Source organism: Streptopelia decaocto (assembly GCF_964273445.1).
Source record: "Streptopelia decaocto genome assembly, chromosome: 17".
Lineage (NCBI taxonomy): Eukaryota > Metazoa > Chordata > Aves > Columbiformes > Columbidae > Streptopelia > Streptopelia decaocto.
In genome coordinates, this window is record NC_138672.1 from 5,622,626 (window position 1) to 5,636,213 (window position 13,588).

The 13,588-nt window shown below is 44.1% G+C and overlaps 1 long non-coding RNA gene across 2 annotated transcripts; it reads right to left on the reverse strand.

The window, feature by feature from the left end:
- Positions 1 to 961: 961 nt before the first annotated feature.
- On the reverse strand, positions 962 to 7,125 carry LOC309447374. Of its 2 annotated transcripts, none has more exons than XR_014185596.1 (4): positions 7,061 to 7,125; positions 6,110 to 6,240; positions 4,468 to 4,603; positions 962 to 1,432 (listed from the first exon to the last, which is right to left on the reverse strand). It is a non-coding gene; the product is annotated as an uncharacterized lncRNA (long non-coding RNA). The 2 variants fall into 2 exon arrangements; XR_014185597.1 differs by lacking the exon at positions 7,061 to 7,125 and adding an exon at positions 6,894 to 6,989.
- Between the last annotated feature and the right edge of the window lie 6,463 nt (positions 7,126 to 13,588).

Sequence of the window (13,588 nt, forward strand, 5' to 3'; positions counted from 1 at the left end):
CAAAATTTTATCACTGCAGTGCCTGGCCACCTTGTGAGACCAAAGCACAACAGGGAAGTGTGGAACTAAAGGCAAATGGAAACTACACAGTTTTTGTTAAAAGTCAGAAAGGTTGTCTGTGAAACTTGAATGATAGGTTTTATTGGTCCTGGACCAATACATCTTAAGAGAGTTTAATTAAAGTTCATGCTAAAAGCATCCTATTTTCCTGTAGCTAAAATAATCAAGATGAGCCACCATCATCCAAGGGTATATTATGACTCCTCCTTAGGCAAGGGGCATCAAGAGAAAAATGTAAAAGGAGGAAGATGATTAAAGAACTTTTAAGCTCAGTGGACAGAGTTTTGGAGGAAAGACTTTGGGATTTAGCCTCTTATCTGCAGTTTTCCACTTTCACTAACACTCAAGAGAGATACAAGAACTAATTTCTTCTCTGTTTCCATTATAAGGAGCACATTTTTCCAATGTAACCCCTGGAAAAGATATCATCAATCACTGCTCTTTTAATCTGGGAGTTGTGACTTCCAGGAGTTTGATGAATAGGTCCAGAAGTTACTGTAGTTTGTGACCTTCCTTTCTGGACAGATGGAAGGAGAAATTCTGAATTTCTTACACTTTATACCTCTTTGACTTCGATCAGGAGTCACATTGTAGAGAAGATTTGGAATAAAAACTTGGCTGGATATTGGCATGGACAAGAAGAGCGTGTAGGTGCAAAGTGTATCATTTGTCATAAAAAAATAAATAAACAAACCAAAAAGAACCCTACAGGAGGAAAAACTTTTGTGTGTGTGTGTTATCTGTCCCACAAAAAGAAAAATCTCTATGATGCTTTATTATGTAGAGGTATTTGATAGGAAGGTTTCTGAAAAAGAATTCGAACCACTATATATGGAATTTTATACAAAATTCAGTTTGCCATCTGCAAACAGACATATCAATATTTTAATAACTGATGCTAAGAACCCATGAGGTGGCTAGACTCCTTGACTGCACAAATCCTGGAGGGCAAACCTTCTTAGTCCATCAGCACGAAGTCCCTGCACACCAGGGCTGGAATATCTGTATCACAGCACAGTTGCTCTTCCTGGTGTGTCAACAGCTGAGAGCCAGGAGGGACAACCAGTAAAATCAACTTATATGTTATCGGTTTAACATCAATGGGTTTTAGAGACTTCAGATATGGCTGAACAGCTGCTTGATTTTGAGGGTAATAGGAGGTTTAAGGGTAAAAATCTTCCAGTGTCCCAAGCTTCAGACTTGGTGTCTTTGATGGCAGAAGATGCCTCTGACCCGCGATTACTGTTGTGAGCAAGTGTGAACCTGCTGTAATTCTTCAGGCTTGAATCAATCGTGCCAGCAAAATCAGAACTGCTTTGATCAGAGAAGCTCACTGTCCCGCATGGCTGAAGGTATAAAATCACCGGCCCTCCTGTTCGAAGTAGAATGGGCATTCATAAATCAGCCTGGCAGACCATAAATTCATTTACCCAACAGGGACACGGTCAAAAGCAGCTCAATGGGCTTTTAAAGGCCTTTGTGCAATGCTGGAAATAAACAATGGATGATGGGGGGGTGAGGAGAAGAAGAAAGTGGTATCTTTATCTTCTGCTGGGCGAGGTGCTGCTGGTCTGATGTAGGGTGGCCCTAGTTGCTGTTGGTTCTGCTTTGGGAGGCTGGGGCTGGGTCTCCCAGAGCTGTGGCACAAACATCTCCCTGCCAAAGCAGTGATGGGGTCAGAATACGGACTTCTGGGTCCCTGGGCAAAAGAATCCTACTTGGCATAGGTGATACAAACTGTCTCTCCTGCCTGTTTCTGCTGGTCTCCAGCAAAAGCAAACTAAGAAATAATCTCACGCAAGAGTCCCAGGCAGGGGACTTGGTGTCCTCAGGGAGGGATGTCTCCAGCTGAGCAGCAGGGACTCTCCCCGGCTGTGTTTCTAGGCAATGCCACATGTTTGCATCTGGATTTAGTGTTTCAGGAGAGGAAAAAGTCCATCAGACATCCAGACTCAAGTCTCAGCCCAGTCTATAAAAACAGAGTCACTTGAAAAGACTGCATGCAGACACAAGAAGAACAGCAAATGAAATCTTTCATGTGCATCAGAACAAGCCTGAGATAGTTTCCATAGCTGTTTCCCCTTCCCTTTTATCTGATTTCATCTGGCTTGAGAAATATATAAATATTATATATATATTTAAACAATATAACAGCAATTCTGCCAGTTGCTTCTAATAAAATAGCTCTGCTGAAATAATGCAGTGTCTGAGAGATCGGGTGTAATATGGTTAAATGCTTTTACAATCCCCCATTAAAGTAAGTGGATAGAAATTCATAAAATATTTATAGCATTTGAAAAGTGTTCATTCACAGATCCATCCTGAATGCGAAGCAGGCCCAGAGCAGCAAGTGCAGAAGACAGATGTTGATACCATGATGTTCCTCTTGCATGGAGAGAGAAGATGGACTTTGGTTAAATCACATTGCTGAAAAGTAGGAGGCTTGAGATCAAACCCTGCGCTGCAGTTTTAATCCAGTTACTAAAGCAAGGACGCTACACTTCTGCTGTTCCTAGCATGAGTTCAGGGGCATTAATGAGACCTCAGAGTGGGGAAAAAGGAGCTGTGATTTAAATCTAAGTGATGAGAAAGGGGTTGGTTGCTTTTGAGTCAGCGCTGAGATGTCCTGATCTCTCGCTCGGGAGGCGTCTGGCTGAGCGGCTTCCTGTCTGTGGCCAAGGTAATAGCAGAGCTGGCTGCATCCCCCTGGCTGGCAATTACCTCCAGTCCCCCGGGTATTAAAATCAGCTGGCACTCCTCCAAAGGCTAGGTTTTTAAAAGAAAAAAAAAAAGAAAAAGCGGTATCTCTGGGGTTGTTTTCCGCCTGAGCAAAGTCCGTGTCTGTCTTCTTGCGTCAAGTCCCATGTCTGCAGCCACAGGCTGTTTGATGCAACGCCCAGGGAAAGGCGAACGGGCCTGAAAAGCTTATGGACTATAAAAATAACTTCAGGATTAGAAGAGGTGGCTATGAGAAGGACTAGGATGAACTGCCGGAGCAGAATTAAGTCAAGACCTGGTGTTAATCCAGCAGCTTTAGGTTAAAAGCAGCCTTGAACTCTTTAACGAAGCCATAGACAAGATTTCGACAGAAGTAATCTACAGCTGCAGAGGAATAATCACCTCCACAACGACGGGAGGAAAGAAATCTGTTGGCGAGGAACAGGTGGGAAATGATCAGTGCACCCCCGTGTGGCTGTGTCTGAAATGTCACACCAGAGGGGACTTGTTCTGTCCCTCACGCAGAGAACAGCCCCAGACTCATCTCTGATGCTGGGTCTTGAGAAATCCCTTTGGAGGGAATCGGGTAGGAGAAATGAAGACACCTGTGGATCCCAAGGATCATTATCCCAGGGTTGAATTCCTGCAGTAAATATCCCAGCTGTTTCCAGAACACGCTTGGCAAAGAACCCAAGACAAAATGTTCTCCATCCCCCTGTGCCAGTCTGTTTTGAGCAGTCATCAACTTGACATCTGCAAGGACTGAAAACCTCCTAGTGGTTCCTGTTTATTAGAGATCCCAATTCTTGTTCACGCCAGTTTTACCTTTGTGTCACTCAGCTGACTCGATAGCAAAGGAGACGGGGACCTGGGTTCCTATTTCTCATCTTGCAAGAACAGCTAAATTAACCTTGGGGTCAAAGCCAAATGCCAGCCTCTCCGAACGCCTCCTGTACAGCAGTATTGCTGTGAAAGTACCCAAGCTCGCTGTAAACTAGCAGTATGTTGCTCAGAGAGGGCAAATTTATTCTACTTTTTATATTATTTTTTTTTTTTCCCCAGGGCTTTGTAGTCCTCATCAACCTCCAACATGCTGTTATCTTGGTCTAGAAAGCTCATGTTTCCCCTGTATACAGCCCTCTAATACAGACATCCTCGCAGCTGGATGCTACGGTTAGGACTTTACTTGCTATAAACTAGGAATAATTTCAGCTGTCTGAGGAGTTTGTTCAAGTTTCACTGAAAAAAAAGCCATCTTTTACTGCCCAGCCTGCACTCAGTTGTGGTGTTACTATTCTGGTTACACAATTACTGTATCTCCTCTCAGAGATGTGATGCTGCACATCAGAACCGAATCTCTCACTGGTGTGTAAATTGGAGTAAACCAAAGCTTTGGGATCCTTTATGGAGAAAGTGTCAATCTAAGGTTATTTTTTGCTTAGGTTTGCTTCCAATTTTCTTCACCTTGTTTTATCCTCCAGCATGGCAGAAAGTTGTGTATGTTTATTAAATGCACTAAATTTTCCCTTATAAATATGTATTTGTTTAGTTTTCTTTTATAAATACATATTTACGAAGACATATTTACACATACATTTATAAATATTAGTATAAATAAAGATCTATTTATAAATGAGTATACTAGAGAAAAACAGCTATTAAATGAATTAAATATAATTAAAAGCTTACTATTTTCCATCATATTGGCAGCTGATCTGTCTTTTTTCTCCTAGCTCTGAAGCGTTATCTGATCTTTCCTGTGTGTTAAGCCCTCATATCCTCCACTTCAGGGAGTTTCTCTCCTGCTTTACAACAGTGTATCTGTCTGAGAGGGAGCAGGAAAGTCAGTCTTCTGATTTATTACTGGTGGGGAGCAATAAATTTTCTTTAGGGGAAGCACAAGGACGTAGATCATAGATGTGGGAACTCTGGATCAATATCTTTTTCTTTTCTCTTACATAGGGTATAAGTAGCCCCTCATCCACCCTCACTGGAGCAAGCAAAGTGAATCATCTCTCTGTGTTACCTTCTTAAGCCTATGCTACTACAAAAACACAAGTCCAAGAAGCCCAAAGATTTTTTTCCCTTAACCTTTACATTGTTTTTCTTTTTGTCCAACACTTCCCAGGCCCACTAAATACTTAGCAAATACGACCTGTTCTCTATGCAGGAAACCATCCCTGTGGCTTGTGTAGCTGCTTCTTCCACCTAACACATGAAGGACAGCATTACAATCACTCTATCATCTTCTCTTCAAAGATGAAGATGAAACAGCATGTTCCCAGCAGCTGAAAGGGATGGTCTAGTTAAAACCCAAGCGTGTGAACTCAGGAGGAATGGGAATCCCCTGCAGGCCTCCCCAAAATACGTGCTGCCCGAACGTCCTTGCTGTAGAATAGCGAGTCCTCAGCGCCCCAGGCCAAGCAATGAGCTCCTTGCAATAATGCATTATATTCATGTAATTCATACCATTTTATTGAAGGCTATTTTTCACTGCCTTTGTCTTCAGGATTACCAGACCACTAAGGGATTAGATGAGTGATAACAGAGATAACAAAGATAACATCCCAGGAACCTTTCATTTAGTACAGCTGTGATCACGTCTTTTAGATCCTGGACATCTCCTGTCCAAAGATTTACAGCCTCTTACCAATGCTCATTATCTGGTAAAGAAGATATGTTGGGTCATAATCATCACGATCGTGTTGCTTAGCTAAAAACACATATTAAAGCCATGTCTGAGCCTGGAATTAGAACCTGCACCACAGACACCTCCTGCTCCCTGTCCCCCAAATCTCCTTATCGCAGCTCATGTTCTCCACTTGCATGCCCCATAATGTAAGAAAACAGACACACTCACAGAAATTTGCCCCAGCACTGTGATAAATCTGTGGAGGGCATGTGGTAACCTGCTACTTACCGTCAAGGACAGATTTGTCCAGCCAGGATAGGTAGTTCTGCTTTACAGTGTTAATGGATGCTACCTTTAAAGGACTATGTGCACTTTTCCTACACAGCAAATGCAGAATAACCTCTTTTTTTTCCTTCTTCTCCTCCTTTTCTCACTTACAGATACTGACTGCACAGCTGTTAAAATAGATAGGTCCTTCTAACCCTTTCATGCATGCTGGGTGAGTCCAGGTAGCTTTATAAATATGGTAATGGTTTCCAGAGCATGTCTGGACTGGAAATAAGACAGAAAGACACGGAGGCTGGACTTGGAGAGATAACTGCAGAAACAGCTCCGCTGCAGGAGAGACTAAATCCGCACTCCAGGTCAAATTAACTGCCTCCCCCATCCCCCCATTAGTAAAAAAGCTCTTGTGCTCACCTGTTTGCTGATTACCTCCACGAAGAAAGCCGCAGCTCTTGTTTAGTTTATTACCAGAAGGCCCAAGCTTGTGATAAAACGCATTGATTTATACAATGGGAGATCCTGCCTGGCACTTCAATGCAGTTGTCCTGCCGAGAAAATTACAGATAAACTCTTAATTTATTCTGCCTTTAAGGGAGAGGTGAAAAAAAGAGAAAGAAAAGGAAGAAAGAAAAAACAACACACCACACAAAACCAAACGTGAATTCAACAACAACCTTCTGATACATGCTCATGGAAAGGTTAGTTTTTGCCAATGTACTTCTGAAGGATAATTCCCTGGAGGTATCATCCTGGGGTCGCTGCCATAGAGGAATGGACTCAAGGACCATTTATTATAGTCCCCCCAGCAGGGCTCTTTCCCCCAGAAGATGGCCCAGGGTGGCATCTCAGGTGAGTAGGACACTATCCCCTGTACTTCTGGTCACAAGGACGTGTCCATTTCTGCCCAGGATCATGCTCAGACATTTCCAGGACTCTCTGGAAAAGTCAGAGGATCACCGATAGTGGCTGACAGTTTAGCCAAGGTGGGAGGCAAAGAGGAACGCTGTGATTTCTGGGACAGGTTAGAGTAGTTTAAGATGAAGGAGGCAGAAAATAAAAAAGCAAGGGAGTGGCAAGAGGAAGGAGATGGATCTCAGCCTCACAAGAGATGCATTTGACAAATGTTTGAGATCTAACCTTGCATTAAAAAACTAATATTGCCCAGAGCCCAGAAGTAAAATGATGCAGTACATCTAACCTGCCAGGAGTGCAACGCTAGCATGGTGCATGCTGCTGCCCCATTAGGTGCTTGTTTGTACTTGGATTTGGGAATGAATGACAACAGAAATACTCGCTGAGGGAAAAAGTCACTGCTCCACAGCACTGGCTTCTCTTGGAGCTTCTGGAAGCATCGAAGCCTCTAACCCAGTAACGGGTTCCAAGGCGAGGGATGCCGCACTGTGAGGGAAGGGATGGTCAAATGCATCCGGTGGAACAATAATCCAGGTCCCATGAGCTGTATTTGAGACTTCCAGGATCATGAAAGGAGCTCTACACTTGAAATGAACGGTTGTCATGCATCAGTGAGCAAATTCAAGGTGAAGGTACCTCTCTCTCATATGCCATTTAAATGTATATCTACTCTGCCTCTTTCTTTTGATGTCTGATCTCGCCAGGTCCCTTCTTTTTTCAAATACACTTTGTTTCTTTCCTATTTTGAGAAAAGCTGAGCAGATCAGTTACTGGTGTCATGCCATTTGCACTTTGCTGTGTTTTCTTGATTTCTACAACATTCTTTATACAATAAGGTGACCTTTCTGTATCTGGGCACTTGCCCGAAGACACAGAGCAGCCCTCCTGATCAATCCAGTGGGGCCTTGAGCTTCCAGCTATTAAGACAATTCTGAATCTTTCTAAATTTGAATAGCTTGGCATGGTATCTTTCCAGAATTTTAGTTCTGTTGATGTGGCAAATGCACACAAACAATGTTCTCTAGATCCTCCCTATACTTGCATTTATCTAGGGGTGGAAAAAATACAGCAGAAAAAGAAAGACCTCCTCATTTCCTGAGATTTTCCTTGATAACATAGGTATACAGTACAGAGCTTCTCAAGCTTCTAGATTTATATCCTAAAGTTGGAAGAAATAGCCGGAAGCCCTACTCCATGCAATATTGCTCTAACCTCCCCTTTGTTTCTAACAGTGATGGATTTTACCCTTTGCATTTTAAAACGTCTTGCCCTCAGACTTCGTCCCTGGATAGCCAAGAGAAAAATCAATCTAATGTTACTTTTCTGTCCACAGTCCTTGCTTTGGAGGATCCACAGCCCAGCCCCAGCCACTGTTCTCCACCTTGATCCTTCCCCACACAGCTCTTGCCTAAGGAGGAGCAGGAAAGCATTAAGGAGAGAAAAAGAAGAAAATATTCAGTTTTATCCTCTTTCCCAGCCCACAATGAGCCCGTGCTCTCTATCTCATTGAGCTTGATGACTGCAGAACTTGGTGCCAAAAGCTCCACTCCCATACAGGTGCTGTCAGAAGGAAACCAAGGCTGGGCTCAGGTTATGTTTTTGTCTCTCTGTACATGTGGTTCAGCTGAGGGGGCTGGCACAGGTTCCCTGCACACCCTGCAGCTGCCAGGGCTTTACCCAAGACTTTCCACACATCCTAAAGCCTGGTGTCTCATTCCAGCTGTGCTTTCCACACAGATATGGCTCTGCTTTCCACTCTGATGCTTGGAAGAACATGCTCAGCAGAGGCATCGCAATGCCTGTTCACAGCTTTCCTCCTGCCAAACTTAACAGCTCCCTCCTCAGCCTTAGCATCTTTTTGGTTTTGTGTGCTCCTTCAATATGTTTGGTTTGATTTTTTTTTTTCTTTCTGAATACATGGAAGCTATGTTTAATTAAATCACAATTCCCTAGGTGGTTTCCCTCTTCTGTTGCTGATTAGCATGGCCAGTATCTGTAACACCCACCCCCCACTGCTGGAATCAAGACTTACAGGTCTCACGTTTCCCAAATCTCTTCTCCATCTCTCTCTAAACACAAGTGTTACAATTAATTGTGATAAAAGCATCGTATGGAGCTTCTCACTCCTTTGGAGCCCAAAGGGCTTTTCAGACCATGAAGGGAGATAGTCTATGTGTGTCCTGTGGTGGGAGCGTTGCTCCACCTCTCAGGGATCTCCATGCTGTGATCCCACCCCAAACACACCTGGCCAGCTCCTGTCAAGTGCACAAATCAAAATACACAAAGCAACATCTCTCACATTTATTCTCACAAGCTGCTTTTGTACAAATGAAAAAGGGTTTACCATAAAGGTCTGGAAGAGCAGCCTTGGCTAATAGAACTGCCATCCCTCTTCAGGCGAACCAGGTACCCCCAATCTTCACTGAACGCGGCCTTTTGCCACATATTTCCTCTGAAAGGCTGATCTTTTTCTGATTCAGCCTGTCTCCACCTCATACCCTGCTGCAACTGTTTGCTTAATGCTGTGTCTGAAGGAAAAGCATCAATTACTGAATCACTCACCTCACCTCCTGCAGCACCACTGGCTTTGTAGCCTGCCCCAGCCCTCCCTCAGCTGTGGCTGATGCTAATTATATTATAGCACAACTGTGGCTTGGGGCATTATGAAGGACATTATCACTGTATTTTCACCCCATTGGTATTTGCCTTGATATAATTCTTTCCCCCGTCCACTCCTTTCCTTGTGTTCCTTCCTCTGACATCTTAATTCTAGGGCTCCACAGGAACAGTTTTAGAAGTTTTTTCTTCTCCTCTGCAGATACATATTGTTTTGTCACAGTCTTAGTTCAGAAATTTTTCTTCCCCTTGCATCATTTTTTTTTTCTTTCAAAAGATATAACTGCCAAAATGGAATCAAATTCAATGCCATTTCTATTTAAAAGACACTGATTACAGGGGAAGGAGAAGGTTAAATGTCAATGAATACATTGCTCTAGCTTTTATGAGAAGAATTTCAACTAATTGTTGCATACATGCATATTTTTGTATGTAAAAGATTATCAAGCCCCCACAATTCTCACAAAATTATTTGACAAACCTGACAATGGGTGAGAGAAAAACAACAAAAAAAATTTACTTTTAGTTTCTAGAGGTGGGACCTGAGAACTCCATATGTGGTCTCATGGTTGTTCCCTATTTGTGAGGCTGTACAGGATCAGGGAAAAGACAGAATCTTTCTTGGGCAGAGACTGGTGAAGAAAATGGGCAGAACACCCCACATGGGGAGGAGGTGGCAGCAGCCCCCCTGGGTGCCCTTAGAGCAGCCAGGGAGTCACAGCCCCAGGTCGGGCGATGCGCCCCAAGTCTGGAAACTCAGTCCAGTTCCCTGAGGCTGCTGCATTGCTTTAAACTCCACATTCCTTTGCCCTCTGTGTACATCTCATTGGCATTTCTCACTGTGGCAGCATTTAGTGGTTTTGCTGGGGCTGAGTAAGCTGGTCTGTGCCTCTGCACTGGAGGTAACACAGCCCGGATCATGCAGATAATTTGGTACCTGTGTTTGGAGCATCATATCTCTTGCTATTTCCTGAGGACCTGCCTAACGCCTTCACTGGCCTATTGACCCCCGTGTGTTTGAAACGCTTCTTTTCATTAGTTTTCCCTTCACTGCCACCACCGCCTCCTGCTCTGCTTTAGGTTTTCCCCGTTATACTGTTCATTGCAGAAGTCTCCTTATCTGCTCAGTTAGCAATATCAGTTCATGTCTCTTTGTGCTCTTTATCCGTAGGGAAAAAATGTGGTAAACCCATAAGCCACGGAAATCACAAAGTCTGGCCTGTTGTGTGTGCTGGGGGGTATTTCAATTTTACTCTGCCCAGCAAAGAGACGCCTTGAAATTAAGGGTGAACCAACCATCAGATGACCCTGAGCTCCAGACTCACTAATTCAAAATGTCCTTGTTATTACAATAACAAGAATCAAGCCTATCCAGTTGCTGCCAGTTCTTTGTCCCTTCCCAGTTTCATTAGGAAGCCAGGAGGAGCAAAAACTATTTTACATCCTCAAAACAACAACAAAAGTATGAGTCTAAAAATGCACAAAGGTTTGGCATTTAAATATCACAGCTGTAGCCTTCTTAGAAATACCAGAGATACATAATGAATTATAGATCGGGCTGAGCTGCAAAATTCAACCCCCCTGCTTGTCCTTTAGTGAAGTTCTGATCTGACCCAGGGGCTTGGTTCAGGTCCATCTCTAATTCTGAGTTCACTCCCTCTGTGATCCCTGACTTTTCCTGCACTCCCCTGGGTTTAACTCAGAATGTTAATGAATTGGGCGGCATCACCAGGCAAAGGGAGGCAATGCCAGGGTTTGAACATTTGACACTTGAGCTCAGGGTAGGTTTAACATTTCTGAGGCTTGCTGTGGGATTTTTTATTCTTTTTGTTTGTTTTGGTGTCTGTCTCCAGTAATAGTGTTGTCAACACTCGTTAACATGAGAGGTTAAAATTTTAAGGTGTCCCCATGCAGTGATGCTAGTCAGCAGTCATCAGTCCTGAAGATAAAGATGCAGAGACACAGGGAAGGTGCCCACATCCAGCCATCTCTATACCAAACTCCCATTTTTTACTCCATCACCATGGGCCACTTATTTTATTTGTCTATTTATTTTGCACAATGACCTCATGATGTCTCTTGCATCTCAGTATCTTGTTCATGTTTTCTTTCCTCACAAGTATCTGTGAGGAAAGTGGTCACAGGCAGGACAGAACAGCTGAGGTGGGAAGGGACCTCCGGTGATCCTCTAGTCCAATCCCTCTGTTCAAACAGACATTTTGATCCAACAGAAATGGCATCTGTTCTTCCCCTGATGATACTGGCTTTTTTGCTTCTACCCATCTCATACCACTGTCTCCTCCAGGTTCAGTTGTTCCCTCCAGGATGGGGCCACAGTGTTATCATCCCCTCCTTGCCTGAAATTCAGTCTTCCCACAGCCCTGTGAAGTCTCATAAAGGTTTTCAGGGGCTGGGGTGAGGTTAGAAAAGTGATCAGCAGCTGCTGGGCTTTGGGATTTATGGCAGGGAAAGGATGCTTGTCAGCAGAAGCAGAAGGTTATCAGTCCTGAGAAGCACTGTCAAAGTGAAAATTGAAACTGTCAGACTGCCTGAGCTCCCTGCTCTCTTTCTGCTCTGGGATTTTTAATTATTATTTCTCATTGGATTATTTTTATGCCTCCTCTCTTAGCTTCATTTGAAAAATGTTATCTGCAGATATAAAAGCAGGATAAATCACTCATGACCTTCAAACATGCCACCTTGTGTTTTAATCCTCGTACTGCTCTTGGGCCAGCCCTGAGCAAAGCTATGCACTTGTTTCCCACCAGGCCCCTGCGTTCACTGCCTTTTGGACCTCATTTTCCTTTGGGGAAAGGTTTGCATACCATTCTACTAGCACTGCTAATGCTTGCACAGCCAGGATAAGACTTCTCTTGGGATAAAAAAGTTTTCAACTCACTTTTCCCACTTACATCTTCTCTCTGCTTCCCCCATGGGGCAGGGGGAGCTCAGGGCATCCCAAGGCCATGGCACAGCCTCCTTCTCTCCCCTCCAGCGCAGACACTGCTAATCAGTCTGACAGCTGATGGGCCACAGTAGAGAGTTACCACGCAAGAGAGAAGCTGCAGAGCCATAGAGCAGCCAAAGCATTTGTGTCTTCTCCTTTTGAGATGTTTCCAGCCTTAAATCACTGAGCCTTTCCATCACTTCCTCCCTGTTTTTGGTGCCAGAGCTTTTTCTTTTGTTTCTGGGTCCTGATGCTTAAGCATCAATCCTGCATGAGCAAGAGCCACAGGATGCAGGTGATGATTTAGGACACCAGCATGTCCAGCCTACTGAGGCCCCTCTAAAACCCCTTCTACAACACCTGGGTTGCGGTGCCAATCCCCAGAGCCCGGGGCTGCTCAGTGCCCAGGACAGCAGAGGTGGCAGCAGAGCCAGAGAACAGAGCTGAGCCATGGGCCAGCCAAGGTCCGCTCCATCTTGGCAGTGCTGCTTATAGATCCTGCCTCTGGGAGCCCTAATTTGTAAAACAAATGGAAAACACAAACAGCCTGACCTTCCCAGGACCCCCAACAACAGCCACAGTCCCAGACTAGCAGGTGGACTTAATCTTCCTTTGATAGGGCACCGCAGGAGAACGGCATCCTCTCCAGAACTGCAATGCTGTTCCTATCAGACAACCACAGTCCCACCAGAAGGACATTCACCCTCCAGCTGATTAGCTTTGCTCAGCACTGTTTGGGACAGATATCTACATAAATAGAGAAGTGTGTCATGGCTGGGAAGACACATTGTTTTAGTGTTTCTTTTATTTTGAAGATAATACTTACATAGAGACCTCCTGCAGTGTTGGAGTTCAGGGTTCTTGGGTAGTGGAGATTTGTTTTCTTTCAGAGCCAGGCATTTTGTCAACAGCTTTGACAAAACAATTGTACAAAATCTGGAAAATAATTAAAAAATAGGGAATGAGATGGAAGTGAGAGCATGAAGGGCAGCCAGGGTGCCTCATAAACTTCTCTAGCCCTTTGAGCCAGCCTTCCCCAAGAGAAACTCACAGTAAAGTGAACTCAGCTTGGTGAGCCCACCACTAAACACCAGTGTCTGAAATTGCAGAGCCAGAGGTGGAAACCTCTTCTGAGGTTTTCAAAGAGCTCAAACAGATTCTGTGGCATGATTTCTGAGCCTGATTTAACTTGTAAGCAACCACATATCAAGCATGAGAGGCTTATTACTGGCAGACTGAGGTTCAACGTACTGAAGACATAGGACACCACCGCCGTGGCTTGTATACCTACCTTATGCACAGCATTTTTCCATAGTCATTAAAATCCCGTTCATGGAAGAGGAACTGAGGGATAAGTTATGGGAAAGCAAATTGCCAGTGGTCCCTGACAAAGCCACTGCCAATGTCAGTAGTCAGTA